We start from the raw sequence: 15,768 nt of genomic DNA on the forward strand, positions 1-15,768 counted from the left end.
TAATCTGTGTAAAGGAGGTGAGGATGACACATTTTCTAAGTATAAATGTTACCTGTCCAGTAGGGGTGAGATTAGACTAGATCTGAGCCATCTTGTCAAACCCACCCCAGTATTCCTATCCCTGGACCCAGGCTACCCTTTGTAACAGGGTGCCCTAACTTGCATTAGGAAACTGAAAGATTTTTAAACCCTGGATCTTTATTGAGAGATTAAAAAACATGCTTTAATTTTTAATTACAGTATATTCTGCTATTGCCTTGGAACCAATGCCTTATCTAGGGAACATAAGCAAAGCAATAAATATGTGTATCATTTCTTGGGATATTTTTTTCTTCTTGGTCAATTCCAGATGCTCTTTTTGGGGGGACAATTTGCTGAGCCAGAGTATAGGCAAGAAGGTGGTGGAGGGAGCAGTTGTCTATCTACTGTTGCTTCAGTTTTAAGTGGGCTTTACTGATCCATGGACTCATTCAGTAAAGCTTACCTTCACACGCCCTCGGTGCCAAGTTATAGATTAGGATCTGGAATTTCCAAGGCCAAGATGACACAGGTTCTGCTCTTGAAGATCTCATAGTTTACTAAGGGAAAGACAAGCTCATGAACAAATAGTTAAGACACTGTGTAGTCAGCGACATATTAGAAAAACTACTTGGGTGTTAGGGATCAGAGAAGATGGAGTGACCAGTTCGGCAAGAGGTGGTGCTATCTGAGCTGTAAGTGAGAAGCAGGGAAGTCTCAGCAGAAGGCACAGCACACACCTTACCAGGGAAGCATGTATGATCATAGCCGTTGAAGGATAGAAAATATATTGGTGCTAACGCAAAAGGTAGAATCAGCATTTAGGAGGTGGGGCAGGAGGTAAAGGGTCAAACAAGTCCGGGATAGGTCCTAACCAGCCTTGACTGTCCTGCTGAGGCATTTGGAGCTTGAATTGATCCTTTGAGCAGGGGAAGAAGCATGACCAGAGCAAAGTTTTGGGATGATAATTCTGGATGGCCATGGGTTAGGAGATGTGAAAAATGTCTAGCCCAGCATGAGATACAGATTCTCAAAATCAAAGAAACAAACATCAACAACAAAAAACATGGTTGACCTCTCAACTTTTTTCTCTCCCTCAAAAAAAGCAGGGCTCTGAATCCATGGCATACAGTGCATCCAGAAAATGTTTTATACTGAGAAGAGGAAATGAACCAAGAACAAGGTAAAAATTATTCATTTGTTTTATCGATATTTATCAGGTACCTATTCCCTTACATATTGGTCTATACATATATTTTTCTCTACAACGAATTTGTCAAGTAGGAACTATGACCCCCTCCCTCACTAACGAGGACACTAAGTCACAACTGGGTTAAGTAACTTGGCCAAGGGCCTATAGCAATAAGAATTAGATTATTTACCAACCCAGCCAGTCTGGCTTATATGCGCTTAACCACTGTATCGTCTCTCTTTAAGTATTATGAATACTATTTCACTGTTAGGGACTGTGAGAATGAAAACACACCAAACCACCGAGGAGAGCTCCTCTAGAGATGAACTGGACCTCACCTTGGGTCCGTTTCAAGTGAGGGGGTTCCAGGTGTCTGTGCTCCCAGGCCAAATCTGGAAAAGAATGGAACACGGGCTGTGTCCTGCTGCGGCCAGGCTCACGGAGGAGTCCTCTTGCTGCCACTGCCTCTGTTCCTGAGCTGGAGCTCCCAGGTCCAAATGCTGGTCCTCCTCATTCTTCCCCTAATCCCATTTCAGTGAATGCCATCTCCATCCCTGCACTCTCCCCCTCCCCCCATTCACGATGCAGCTTCTCTCTACTTCAATTCCCACATCTAATCGATCACCAAACTCTGGCAAGCTTGTCTTTAATATCACTGAAACCTCCCCTCTTTCATCCATTCCCACAGCTCCAGCCCCTGGTCCAAGCCACCATCATTTCCTGCTTAAATGGCCATGACAGTCCCTCACTGGTCTCACTCCAGTTGGTCGTCTTCTTAACTCGGCTTCACCCTGCCGCCAGGATGATGTTTCCAAAGCATCTTTCTTTGGCCCTGCCTTGTTGACACCTTGGAATGGCCTCCCTTCATCTACCTATGGGAGAAGAGTTCACAATCCTTCACAGGGCTCATAAGATCCTCAGTGAGAATCTGCCAACCTTGCTTCTCTCATCAGCCCAACCCCCAGCAAGCCCTCTGCCCCCCCACCCCCACCCCTCACTCCACTAACATTCCTAAAATGCCATAAGCTGTTTCTCATCTCTCACTCTGCTAAGGGCACATCCCTCTGCCCCTCTCCTGTTCCCTCCCTTTCCCCCCTTTCCTTCGTAATTCTAAATCCTGCCCAAAATTCTGTTCAGGTGTGACCATCTCTAGCTAGCCTTTCCCCCACTCCCACCCGTCTAGGTCCTCTACTCGCTCCTTGATGACACTTACCCATTGGACTACAATCGTCACTTTACTTGTCTGTCTTCCATCTGGGCTATTAGCCTATGAAAGATAAGCCCCCTGGTTCATCCAAATTCCTCACTGCCCAGAACAGTGCTAAACACAAGTGATCAGTAAAATACGTATGAGGTAAATGAATAAATATCCTCGTTATCTTCACCTCATAATGGACGCAATATGTTCTCCTAATAGATGCTATGTATTTGCACACAGGGTGATTACAAAGTTAAATAAACTTGAACATTGTCATTAACTCATCAGAGCCACCCCCAGCCTCCTCTCCCAGGGATGGTAGAGATGGCTTCATCATCTCCGTGGGACCACACTCCCTTCCTAAGGGGAACCAATTCATCCAGCTAATTGGAAATAGGAGCTAGCAAACTCCCTCTGCAGTTTTAAAGGCCTGAACAGGCCTCCTGACCATGGATGAGAACACGATAGATTTTTCACACAGCTTTTCCAAAAACAGAAAGGAATCCACTCTAAGCTCTGCAAAAAAAGAGCTCTTGTAACATTTCCTTTAGGGAGGAAAGTTTCCGATACACTGGGCCCCAGACTACTGAGTGGAAATCATTCCCTCATTCTCTTTTCCTTCACACACACACACACACACACACACACACACACACACACACACACACACAGAGATGTTTGATGACTTTCTGAAATCAGGGATTGACCCAAAGAAAGGTTGTGTTTCCTAAGATGTTCCCAGGAAAGAGACACTGGACTTGCTAAAAGTCAGTAAAGGAGTCAAAAAGGGGCAGGACACAGGGTGGCCCAGATGCCCAAGCCCTTCCCACATTGTGACACACAGCCATCCGGACGTCACTTAACATTCTTTCTCTCATGATGAAGCACAGGACAATACGTGTCACGGTCATGCCTGTGGCAGAATCCCAAGGTATTTAACGCTCCGATGCCTTGGTTACATCACTGTGGAGCTTTCCTAGTATTTTATTTCTTGTACATAAATTGAGCCTTGGATGAATATTGCATTCCTTGGGTAGGGCAGAAAAGAATTCCAAAGATTTAAATAAAACTGTTCTTGTTTCTGCTGTTGTAAGGGAATGGTTATGTCATGCTCACGGAGCTAGATAAAGTCATTTTTTAAGCCTGCCAGGAGCTTAACATCTAGGAACTGCTATTCACCTCATTTTTAGCATGGAGCTAGTAACATCTGCCCCCAGTCCATTTCAGAAGATTCCATGAAACAGAATGTGTAAGAGGGTTATCCCAGTGCGTGACACAAGGAGGCTCATAATAAATGTCACTCACCTCGTTTTGTAATCTCATGAGACAGACACACATGGAAGCAATTATTTACGATCCAACGCAAAGAGGGTCACCAAGGAATAGAGATGTGACTAAAATGCAGAGAGGCATTCTGAACTACATATTGAGGAGTGAGCAGGTGGCACTTAGGTTAAGCAATAGAAGAGGAACTGGCATGTTAGATAAGATGAGGAGGCTGTTTTCCCAGAAGTCTGTGTAACTGAAGTGAATCGCTCGAGTGTGGAAGGAAACACTTCCTGGCTCAGCTAGTTACTATGGTGTCATTTGTTAACATTATCAAATCTTTTCCATGTGGCTCTGCTTCCTATCCAAAAATAGATTACACACGAAAAACAGAGATTCTGGTTCCCAGCACATCCTCAGCCTTTGTCTCCTGCATGAATACTGACTAAGGGCCAGAAGGGGTTAAGTCTGTAGAGTGACTATATTTTGCCTCCATCTTCTCTGGAGACTAGAAAAAGCCATTGGTTCCCTGGGGATGGAGGGAGGAAGGACATCACTTTATTGGAAAGACCTTGGGAAAAAGAGAGTGGTCCTCCAGGGGGTGGAGAATCAGTGCCTTCTTGGCACACATCATTGCTATGACAGACTAGAACAGGTAGTGGAGATTGTATGTGACCTACAGCTGCCAGGACACCTGACTAGAGGAAATCCCTAGCGTGTGACATGCGCACAGGGGTGCTTGGGTACTCAAATCACTGTGGACAAGCTGCCCATTCTCACCAAGGCCAGCCGTGAGCAGTTCTATCATGTGCTGTAAAACTTCCTATCCCAAGTGAACGCTTTCATTTTTAGGTCAGAAAAGCTGAATGAATGCACTCCTTCATCGAGCGTACCGCAGTGGTCATGATCTAGTCCAGCCATCTCTCTCCCTGGGGGATCCTGTGCCCACCTCATAGGCGAGAGGCATCTAGATCAGTGGGTAAGACCCAGGCCCCAAAGGAGGTGAGACAAGGGCTGGAAGCCTGGCTTTGGCACTAAGTAGCTCTTGGCCTTGGGTGAGCCAGCGTTGCTCACCCTCTGTTAGATCAGCTCTCACGGGGAGATGCTAATCTGTGCATCCACATTGCTGTTTTAGAATTACATGAGATAACACTTGTAAAACACGACACACTCCATGGAATAATATAACCGTTCAGTATTTAGTAACCATTCTTCCTCTTTCATATGAAATATAAACGCCTTCAAGATTTCTATCATTTATATATTTCTTTTTTAAAAATTACTGAGTACTTACCGTTTGACATGCAATACACAAACAGAGATATCTAATCCCTGCCCTCAAAGGAAGACACCGATATCTTTTTGGCTTTTTTCTGTTTCTCAGCTTTTTAGAACTGCAGACGAACCCCTCTCCTCATCTGTCTTGGGCTGAATTGGGTTCTGGAAGGTGAAAGGCCAGCCCTGAAAGCGCCAGGCGACCGCGTGTCCCTCAGAGCCAGAGCTGCTGTCTATGTAATCGGAGCTGACCACAGAGAATGTGACTAAGCGAAACCCCATCTGCTGTGAGGTTTCCCCACATTCCCAGGAGGGATGAGAGCAGGATATGAGGCGGCGGCGGCGGCGGCGGCGAGGTGAGGGTCTGCACGGAAATGGTGAGATCCCCCACGTGTAGTGTGTCTCACCGCAGACCTGTGTGGGTTCCCCCCAGCATGACATCATCTGGAGCTCACCCGGGCTCGGTCCGCACACACTGCTCCCTCCATGCCATGCAGCAGGGATCTTGGGCGGTGCGTGTGTGAGCATGTATGTGTGTGTGTGCGTGCTGCTGGAGGCTGTAAACCAGGATTGCTCAGGTCAACACTATTGGCATATTTGTGCTGGATGTTTATTTGTTGCGGGGGTGCGGGGGGAAAGGCTGTCCTGTGCATTGTGGGATATTCCACAGCATACCTGGCTCCTACCCGCTAGCTGCCAGTAGCACCCCCTACCAAGTTGTGACAGCCAAAAATAATTCCAGTCATTTCCAAAAGCCTCCTGGGGCAAAATCACCCCCAGTTGTGAACCACTGGCATAAACTGAGTGAAACAAATGGCGACCCCTTTTTATTAAAGGCAGGAGAGAGAATTCCGAAGGGAAATAAAATACAGTAAGTCTCCAACTTCTTATCTAGTTTTAGAAGTGAAGGAGAAGCCGGGGGTAGTGGCTTGTTGAACAGTTTGGATGCTATTTGTTCAATAAAGAGGAAAATCTAGAAGTAGTAATAATTACCAACTATTCGGCATTTTCTATGTCCTAAGCATGGTACTAAGTGCTTTATCTCACTGACTCCTAACAACAGATCTGAATGTAGATGTTTTAGTCCCCATTTCACAGATGAAGACACTGAGGCTCAGGGAGGAGCATGCAGCTCGTAAGTAACTGAGCTGGGATTTAAAGCCAGGTCAGCACGAGTTAAAGTCCAAACTCAGAACCATTGGGTTATCTTAGTTCATTATTTTGGAGTCCATATGGGACATCATACAAATTTCAAAGTCGATGATTTAAACCAGTGAGTATTTAATGAGACTATATCCAACATCATCCTAGACAGAATGTGGGTGGATTTGTGTGAGAGAATGAGACTCTCCATGCCCTTACTTAAACAAAACTGACTCATTTATAAATCGACATGAGATAATACACAATTAACCCCTAAATTGTGTGTGTTAAAGGCATATCAAGTAAACAGTATGCTAAAGAGAAAGACTATGTTTAATCACTTTGTGGGGGGGGGTTATTACCCAAGGAGTGAGGATATTTTTTTCCATTGATTTTTAAGAGTGGAAGGGGAGAGAGAGAAAAAAAACATCAATGTGAGCAAGATACAGCAATTGGTTGCCTCCCACACCCCAGGAGTGGGGATCGAACCTGTAACCCAGGTACTTGTCTTTGACCAAGACAAGTGCACAGGCCAGCACTCCAACCACTGAGCCACACTGGCCAAGGCTAGTGACTGCATTTCTAAATCATCTGTCCCTGAATAGGGTGCTCAGTGTACCAAGAGGCTCCTCAGTGAGGACTTGGAATTGAAAGTATGCACTTGACATTGGATGGTTCTGGGTTCTAATCCCAGCTCTGACCCTTACCAGCTGTGTGGCTTTGGGCAAAGCACTTTACAGTGGAGAGCCTCAGCTAACTCCTCAGCAAAACAGATTAAATACTCACCAGGTAGTGGGAACCAATGTGGAGTGTCTCACAGCCACTTGACTTTTCTTCCGTCACACCCGTCACTGTTGGTAATGTATGCTTATGTGTGTGTGCATGTGTGTGATGGATGTCTCACCCATGAGTCTGAAGAAAGCAGGGACTGCATCTCTTTCATTCACTGTCTCCCTAATGTGACATAGTACTTGGCGCATAGTAGATACTCATTTAAAATACATGAGTGAATATAAAATGTTAATGTGTGTGCCCTCCCCGCCCCCCTGCATTTTCTTCTAAGATAATGAGTTTCCTGACACTGGGAGTATTCAAGCAATAGAAAAATTAGATTCTCTATCCCTGTGTCCCTATCACATTGTCCTCTCTTACAGTGAATTTCACTACAGCACATATCACATTGTCTTGCAATTACCTATTTCTGTGCCCATCTCCCCCATGGGGCTATAAACTCCTTCAGAGCTGATGAATCACCTTTGTTGCTGTTGTTAATCCTCACCCAAGGATATTTTTCCCATTGATTTTTAGAGAGAGTGGAAGGGAGGAAGGAGAGGGAGAGTACACAATTAACCCCTAAATTGAGAAAGATTGATGTGATTGGTTGCCTCCCGCACATACCCTGGCCAGGGCAGGCATCGAATCTGCAACCCAGATACGTGCCCTTGACCAGGTATTGAACCTGAGTCCCTTCAATGCCTGGCCCGGCACTCTAACCACTGAGAAACACCAGGACAAGCTGAATCACCTTTTAATTCCTGTAATTTGGCTCTATTACCTGTGCCCAAGATGTGATACATGTCTGAGTCCAATAAATATTTGTAAAGAAGACATTGATGCCTTAGACAGAGGGCATACATTGACCAAATTAGAACTCAGACAAAAGTGCCACCTGATACCTTCCAACTCATCAGATCTAGGCTTCAGTATCTCTTACTGCTGCCAGTTCTGCTCACACAACATCCAGCAATCAGGAACAAAAGATGGGGCTTGTTATTTTTATTGTTCCAGACAAGTATAGACAATGCAAAATTCTGTCTGCAATTAAACTGGCCTCTTGCACAAGAAAAAATCGTGAGCCAGATTTTTCATATCCAAGCTTTGCACTTGAAAAATGCTTGGATCCAACCATTCCCAAAAACTTTGCCTATAGAGTGCTTACCTATGCCAGCCATAGCAGTGATAGTAGGATGCAGCTGTGCCCCCAGCACCTGCTAGTACGGCACCTGTGTATCCCATCCATCTACGTGGAGTGAAGAAATGAAGAAATTGTACAGTGAAAGAGTCATTGAAAGTAGTACCATGCCCTTGTCCTTGCTCCCTCGCCCCATTTTTTAAACAAGGAAAGCAAATGGCACAATGTGCTCTTCAGAAAACACAGTGAAGAGGATCCTGCACAAGATACAAAGAGGTCTGGGTTCTAATCCCACCAATGATACCCTGCCTCGTTTGAAGTTAATAATAGTATCTATCCATAGGTGTGTGATGAAGATTAAATGAAGGTAGTAGGTGTGATATTCTAAATAGGGTATGCAATACACAGTAAATGTTCGATAATCCTTAGCAATCACCATTTATAGGAGACTCCCAGTGGCAGGAAAAAAACTCTCCTCTATGAAGGACCCCTTGGAAAGCACCCATCCACTCACACACTTACCCATGCTCCCGTCTCATCTCCCCGGCTCTCTATTGGCCTGAATCTGTACTGTGATAGTCAATAGCAGAATATGACATCTCTTTGGTTATCTTTCTGTTCTAATTAGATTCTACAGCTTGGGTATCAGTAGAATACCCACAGATGGGTATTCACCCATGGTCCCCAGAACTACGCAACTGGGCTATCTCAATGACCTTCACAAAGACTCTTTCCCCACACCAACCTAGCCAGTCTTTCCATTGGAAGAAGTCGCTTTCTATTTAGCCGAGGTTTGGTCCAGAGTTTATCTTTGTCACAGCTTCAGTGATAGTGCTTGGCATATACTAAGATGACTTAATGTGTAAGTGCCATTTTTGTAGGTCAATGTAGTCAGATATCAGCCATTTCATCTAAATCATCTATTAGATTTAACTGTGCAAACAAAATTGCGACTTGCTAAAGTACTTCTATTTCCTTTAAAAGCAACCACTTCCTGCTGATTTCTGCTCATTAAACCAGGCTCCCAGATCTCTCCTTGGCAGTGCTACACTAGCTTGCAGGAGTTACTGGCAGAACACACTTCAAAGTGAGCGCCCCTCAGCTGGTCTACAATGCAGCTGTCTCACTGACTCATCCTCCCCCCTCCTGTCCACAGGGATTATCAAGGGTTCCCCATCATTTCCTTGTAATGTATTTCCACTGGGGGGAAATCGTCTATCTTGTGCCTCAAACAATGACTCATGTGTCTCTACTGAGAGCACTCCCCATATACCATTCATCTGCAAGTTGAGTCCAGTCCTGGCCTGGGCAGGTGTTCTGAAGAATTTAGAAAGCTTTTGAACTTCCCCTATAGAGGCGATTCTCTGAGACAGTGTCTGCAAGACTTGCCTGGCGGCTCACAATGAGTCTCCTTTGGTCCCCAGATACCACAGCTCCATTTGATGAGATCACAGAGCAAAAAGGAAATCAAAGGAGAGCTGAAAAGAGAGTTAGGATTTGTGGATCTTGCACAGAAGCAGGGAGGGAGTGGGGAGCTAGCATGTGTCTGCTTACTCTTCTCTGTCACCTTTACATGTCTGTTCTATCTATGTAGAAGAAACTCATCAGTGTGAAGGATTTTCTAAGCCACAAACCCCTCTGATTTTGTGGGTCTTACAGAAATCTAGACAAGTCGCTTCCTCCATGTGAAACATTGTTCCAAGAAAAAGCAGAGCTGCATTTTAGCCTCAGCTGACCACGATTTTCAGGCAACCACTCTGAGCCTCCTTTTCTTATCTCTCACTTGAGCACAGTGATCAATGAGCTCTTTTCACTTGACAAAGTGCACCCTGGATGAATCCTCAGAATATAGATGAGCAGCTACGCAGATAAGCCTGACACTGATTAGGGTCAGGCTGACTCTGGAATGATAAGGATGTACTGTTTTAGTCCAGTTTTACTCCTCTCTCTGGGCTACATCACTCAACACTGCAAAGCTCCCACATCAAGAGGCCACTTCAAAACTGTCAGGCAAACGGTGGAGGTTGCGGCACCCTCTAATTTCTCTTTCTTTCCCTGTCTTCCAGCCAGTACCTAAAAGTCTTACTAAAGAAGCTACAACAAGAAGATATTTCAAAACCTGATGAGATGAAATTACCATTTCAAGGTCCTGTTATACACAAAACAGAGATATCATCCCAGTTTTTTTCTTATATTAGTTTCCTGTAACAAATTGCTCAGTGGTTAAAACAACAGAAATTTATTCTCTTCTAGTTCTAAAGGGCAGAGTCTGAAATGAGTTTTATTGGGCTAAGTTCAAGTTGTCCACTGAGCTCGTTCCTTCTGAAGACTCCAGGGGAGCATTTGTTCCTTGCCTCTTTCAACTTCTAGTAACTGCCAGCATTCCTTGGCTTTTGGCCACATCATTTCAATCTCTGTTCCCTAATCACAGTGCCTTCTCCTCTTCTGTATTGAAATAACCCTCTGTCTCCCTCTTAGAAGATCACTTGTGATTGCACCCAGGATAATCTCCTCATGTCATAGTCCTTAACTTACCACATCTGAAAAGTCTCTTTTGCCATATAAGGCATTCATAGGTTCAGGGGAATTGGGACATGGCTATCTTGGGGGTGGGGCGTGAGTCGATATTTAGCCTACCACAGTCCTGTTGACTCTATGAAGTGAGTATCCTCACCTCCATTACACAGAAGGAATTGGAAACATTTCACACACCCATAAATGGCATTGCTGGAATTAAATCCACGTCTGTCTAGTTTCAAATCACGGGCTTCTTTTTTTATACCATTGTACCCCATAACACTGATAAAAGAACATTCTTAATAAGTGGTTTCTGCAGTGGAAACCAAAGAGCCCAGTATTTGACATGTGGAGACTTTCTATCAAGCCATGTGCTGGCTATGTGACTTTAAGCAAGTCTCTTGACCACTCCTCACATCAGTTTCCTCGCCTGGAATATGGGCATAGCTGAACCTGTAAGGACTGAAATAATATTCATGCTTTGTAATGTTATTGGCAATTCTGTGTTATATTTACCCCCATGCTGTGGGAAGGCTGTGGGTAGGAAAGGAGTAGCAGTAAGCCGGCCAGTCAGGACCAAGCCCAGCCCAGGGGTCCTTCCCAAGGAGCACAGTGATGCCCTTGCCGCTGCGACACCAGTGAATCTCTAGGCCCTGCTGGGGGAGCTTCCAGCTCTGTGGCAAGGGATGCCATCCAGCTGACTCTGAATAGGGAGAAGTTTCCAGCCTCCCCCGAAGAAACAATATGTAAAGGCTTGGAAAACAGTGGCGAACAGGCCCTTAGAGCCCCCTATTGATTGTATAGGCAAATGTAGTTCCTCTTTTCAAAGAAGGTCAATACAGTTTCTCCCAGATAAATAATCTCTCAACACTAAACAGCCCTTTAGGACCGGGATGGCGAACCTATGACACGCGTGTCAGCACTGACATGCGTAGCCATTTCTGATGACACACGGCCGCTGAGGTGGTCGCATGCCGAGGATGAAACATTTGCGAAATGTTTTTTCCTCAAAGTGACACACTACCCGAGTTATGCTCAGTTTTTTGGCAAAGTTTGACACACCAAGCTCAAAAGGTTGCCCATCACCGCTTTAGGAAAATACTCATTTCAATGAGCACGAGTGTGTGTGTGTGTGTGTGTGTGTGTATGTGTGTGTGTGGCGGCATGTGCATGCCAAGATGCAGGGGAGAGTTATGAAGGATATTTGAGTAAATGAGTAACCAACACTCAGGTCCATCAACCTGGGAATCTGATGGCCTGTAAAAAGGAGCTGTGTACTCTTCATGTGCTTATACATGTTATTAGCCCTTCTTATTTTAGTGAGAATATTTCTGGAAAATACCTGAGATTCTCTCTTTTCCATCATTTAAAGATGAGCAAATAAATGCCCCATAGTAGAATAAGTGACCACCATTTGGAGATTACTTAGAATGTGGCCAGCATAAACATTTGACTGTATTTTCTTAATCCCGAGAATGACTCTGAGAAGGATCAGTTATGATTGTACCCGTTTATAAGTGAGGACCTATAACAGGGAAGCCAACTAATTTGCCCGAGGTCGCAGTTCCGGCATTAGCACAGACAGACATGGACCTTTCATTAAACCCTGCTGACTTTCCACTCAAAGAAACTAAACCAAGGCCTTTCTTGCCTCATTAGATATTTAGGCACAAATTCCATAATCACTCAGAGCAATCTGAGTCCAAGAATGCCATCTTTGCCTTCAGGAAATGGTTGAAATAAAAGCACCCCCCCCCACACACACACACACACACACACATAATAGGATGTAGGGTCTGAAGTCCACAACCTGGGTTTGGATCCTCTTCCTGCCATTTATTATTCACGTGTCTTGGACAATTTACTTAGCATCTCTATACCTCACAACCCACCGTCTGAAAATGGGAATAATATATAATATAGTAGGGTCTACTCAAGGGGCTCATTATAAAGATCACAGAACTTAATATATGCAAACTACTTCATGTGAGCCATTGTTCACACGAAAAAATCTAAGGAAAACCAAGGAAGGAAATCAGGAAAAGGACAAATACTTCCTCAGGAGTATCTAGCTCAGCTGTGGCAAATCAAAGAAATTCAGTCTGCATTGGCTTCAAAGCTGTGTGTTCCCTCTCTGACAAGCATTGGGCCCAAGGGGGTTTGACTCATTGTATTCATCACTGCAGACCAGTAAACATGACCAAAACTACTTCCTAGCCCTCTGGGGGTAATGCACAACCCCAGACCTTCTCACTTAGCATTGGCCTATGCTGGTCTTTTGAACTCTTCTTCCCCATGGTAAGAAGCAGTCTTCAGAACGTGTTAGCAGACACGACAGTAGCTGGTGGCTTCAACTTCCTCCTCTCCAGCTGTCCCTGCAGAGCCCAGAAATACTCTAGATAGAAGCCTAGAAGCAGGACTCCTGCTGGAATAAGCACACTAGGGCCTTGCAGTGTGAGCTTTCAACTGAGATTGGTGTGAGGGGGGATCATTATTCATTATTTTAAAAAGCTGCATAGGGCATCAGGTTTACTGAGTGCGTTCTTTTCCACGCTCTCACTTGATCTTCACACCAGCTCTGGGTGGTACTGGAGGTAGGGATTTTTATCTGTCTCACTCTTGAGAAATCTGAGTTTCAGAGAAGGGACATGATTTTCTCAAAGGAATTCACTTTGCACATGGTCAAGCTGGTTAAACCCCAAACCACTTGTGCCTATCGTATGCCTTTTCCACTTTTTCCATCATTCAGCCAATCAGTTAGTCAGTCATTTCATGGGAAAATTAGTTGATTTCCCAGTGCTTTCTCATGGAAAGCACAGTTCTTGTCCTCAAGGAGCTCTTACAGTTCCATTGAGAAAATGGATGAATAAATCACAGATAACAAAAAAATACTCTAATTATCTAATAAATAATTTCAAGAAAGTTTTATTGTTGACTTCTACCATAGATCTATGCCATTCTAAATGCCATGATATAGAGAAATTATATTAAAAATAACAAGTGGCATGGGATAGACACCAATCATAAACAGATGCTGACTATAAACAAATTTGTGAATAAACAGATGAAAAGTATCCATGGTCTAATGAGATAAACAGGCAATTTATGCATTGTGCTAAAAATGAAAGTCTGGATAAGCATGGAGGAGGGGCCCTTCTCTCTGAATATAAGAAAAACTCTCTTAGAACTATGAAGTAAATCTTGAAAAAATAATATAGGAATTTGCCATGTGAATAAAGTGGGAAAAGGGTTATTTTAGGGACAGGGTATTGAATGTGAAAAGGCTCAGAGGCTTCTGAATTATTTCTTTTACTTTTTTACTTAAAATATTTAAGTTGCTAAGATCCTTATGGATTGCTCATTTGTTACTAGGACACTGAAAACCAGGGAAGGGAGGGATTCAGTCAAAGTCACACAGTATGTTGATGCAGCATCAAGACTTGACCCTACAAGAAACCAAAGCTCTTTGCACTCTGCCATGCTGACCAGAAAATGGGTTGATTACACAGCTGATTTGCTCTATTCCATTAGACAGGGAATCTCTCCTTATCTTGCCACTCATTTAATGACCATTGTCCTCTTTGAGATTTTTTCACCAAGGAAAAGTGCAAAAAGATGGATAAAAAGAGCACTGAAGAAAGACTGGGGAACCTTGACTCTAAAAAGGCATCTGATTGAATGACTAGCCTATTGTGTGGGACTAGAGCTCCTTCGTTGCTTTGGAAGAGATTTCTGGCCAATATAAAGTCACATGGGACCTTTGGGTGGGAGTTAGCACTAGATGAGTTCCAAGAAGAAGAACAGTGAGAGGTGGGAAGCAAGGGGTCCCTTGGGAAGTGGATGACAAACTTCTCAAAGAAATGGACACTCGGCTTCCTCAGATAGTGCCAGTCCTGGCCAATATTCCACTCATTGGCTGATCTATTACAGACCTTTAAGGAAATGAGAATGATCTCACCTGAGGCAAACCCCCATGTTCCTTCTGGCCTCCAATCTACAGCCTACACCAACAACCTGTGAATGAGGATTGCAAATGAGTAACAACAAAATCCGTCTCTGGCTGAGAACTCTGTGCAGAGGTGGTGTTTACAAGCAGTACTAAGAAGGATGCAACGGTAAGACAGAAGCCAAGACGTGTGGCCTCTGGCAAACAGGAGGATGAGTGGTTATTAATCTCATAAATATCCTTTGCCGTAATGTCTCGCATGGCTTGATTGCTCAGTTCTGACTGTGGTGACCATCTGCATGGAAAGCAGCCATGCAGGCCTTGGCTAAGCCACCTCTGTGGGCTCCCCTTTTCTCATCTGTGCAATGGCTGTGTTGGATACAATAATCTCATTTCCTTCTTACGGTCTATGGGTGAAAAAGAAAGGATTTCATTATAAAGCACAACATTTCAAATATTCACATGTTCCTCCACTCATTCAGTGAACATTTACTGAGCTTCTGTTATACCCAAGGCTCTGTGCTAGGCACAGAAAATGCAGGCATGGCCACTGTCCTCTAGAAGCCTAGAGTGAAGGAGGAAAAATTAGACATATGTGGAGAGCGGCTACAGAGTTTGGACAGGTTCAAGCCTTGGACTGATGAGAGGGCACAGTCCTCTCGTGGCCACGTGCAAGTCCCAGCTTGGAGGGCAGAGCCCTCCCCGCACAATTATAGCCAACAGCTGTAGTTGTAAGCTTGAACCTATGGTCCGAACACATGGCCCCACGTGCCTAAGTGATAGAGGCTGCAAGTAAACAAAGCTTGGTCAGGTGCACGTAATTGAGTAGGATCTAAACTCACAAGAATGTTGTAAACATCTTGACCACGCCCTACTTTGCCTCATGGCATCTGCTATAAAATAAAGACACGGTTTGTAGTTCATGGCGCTGCTTTCATTCTCTTGTCTGTCTTTTCTCAATCCTTCATCACCCCCACTCGGGCTCACTGAACCTGGCTGAGCTGGCGTGGCACATAAGGCGCCCTGGGGCTGAGTATGCCATGGCCGTGCCAGCTCCCCACAGACATACATGGATATAATTATACCTTGGAGAGGCAATGAATGCTTCTTTATCTTGTTAAAAGCACATACAGTGGTTAATATATATTGATTCTATATGATGTGTAAATGCAGCCTATGTGCCATGGCTTATGTGCTATTCTAGTACTTCATTCCCTAACCCAGGAGGTCCACTGGGTAGACATTGGAAAGCCAAGAGGCATGGAAGCATTCACTACCGGTTGGAAGACACAGCCTTGTGC

At 44.4% G+C, this 15,768-nt stretch overlaps 1 long non-coding RNA gene across 1 annotated transcript in view; it reads right to left on the reverse strand.

The window, feature by feature from the left end:
* Positions 1-490: 490 nt before the first annotated feature.
* LOC103295699 (uncharacterized) overlaps positions 491-15,768 on the reverse strand; it is a 362,653-nt gene continuing 347,375 nt past the window's right edge. The window contains exons 11-12 of the long non-coding RNA XR_008558215.1: positions 1,549-1,602; positions 491-578 (exon numbers count right to left, since the gene is read on the reverse strand). This is a non-coding gene — a long non-coding RNA (uncharacterized LOC103295699). The remainder of the gene's footprint in view (positions 579-1,548; positions 1,603-15,768) is intronic.

Source organism: Eptesicus fuscus, chromosome 15 (genome assembly GCF_027574615.1).
Source record: "Eptesicus fuscus isolate TK198812 chromosome 15, DD_ASM_mEF_20220401, whole genome shotgun sequence".
Taxonomy (NCBI): Eukaryota; Metazoa; Chordata; class Mammalia; order Chiroptera; family Vespertilionidae; genus Eptesicus; species Eptesicus fuscus.